Raw genomic sequence first — 578 nt, 5'->3', positions numbered from 1 at the left:
CCTCGATAACTAAAATTGAATGTACTGTTTTGCTTGGCCTGAGTTTAACTAATGTATCAAGGTTGTCTAATAGTTAAAGCAGATAGTTCGCTTTTGGTATTTTCAATTTTTCAGACGAGACTGCTACCAAATTGAATTGGAAACTAGTAAATGCTAGAGATACATTTTAAACCACAAGTGAATTGGTGATTATCAAATTGATATGATAGCTATTCCAGAAGATCAGAGCGGCTCAAACAAACCAAATAAACACTTTACTTCTGGAAGTTGAGTTGCTTGTACTGACACTAGAATAACGCAATTGTGATGGTATAATGGATTCATGGGTTTGATAATCATATATAAAACTTTAAGATCAGTAGAGTGAAAATGCCCATAATCCACTAGACCAAAAACCAGTTAAAAGTAGTTGTTTCTACTAGAAAATAAAATTCCCTTTTCAATTTAGTTTAAACGGTCAGAGGATCTCATAAAGGTGGACCCAACTCACATGTCGTCGCTGAACAGCCTTTGACTGGGCATAGCAAAGGGGCGTCCGGGTGGGAACCAAGTGGTATCCGAGTCAGACGAATGATATT

This window comes from Echinococcus granulosus, assembly GCF_000524195.1.
Source record: "Echinococcus granulosus chromosome Unknown EG_S00026, whole genome shotgun sequence".
Taxonomy (NCBI): Eukaryota; Metazoa; Platyhelminthes; class Cestoda; order Cyclophyllidea; family Taeniidae; genus Echinococcus; species Echinococcus granulosus.
This window is presented reverse-complemented; position numbering follows the sequence as displayed.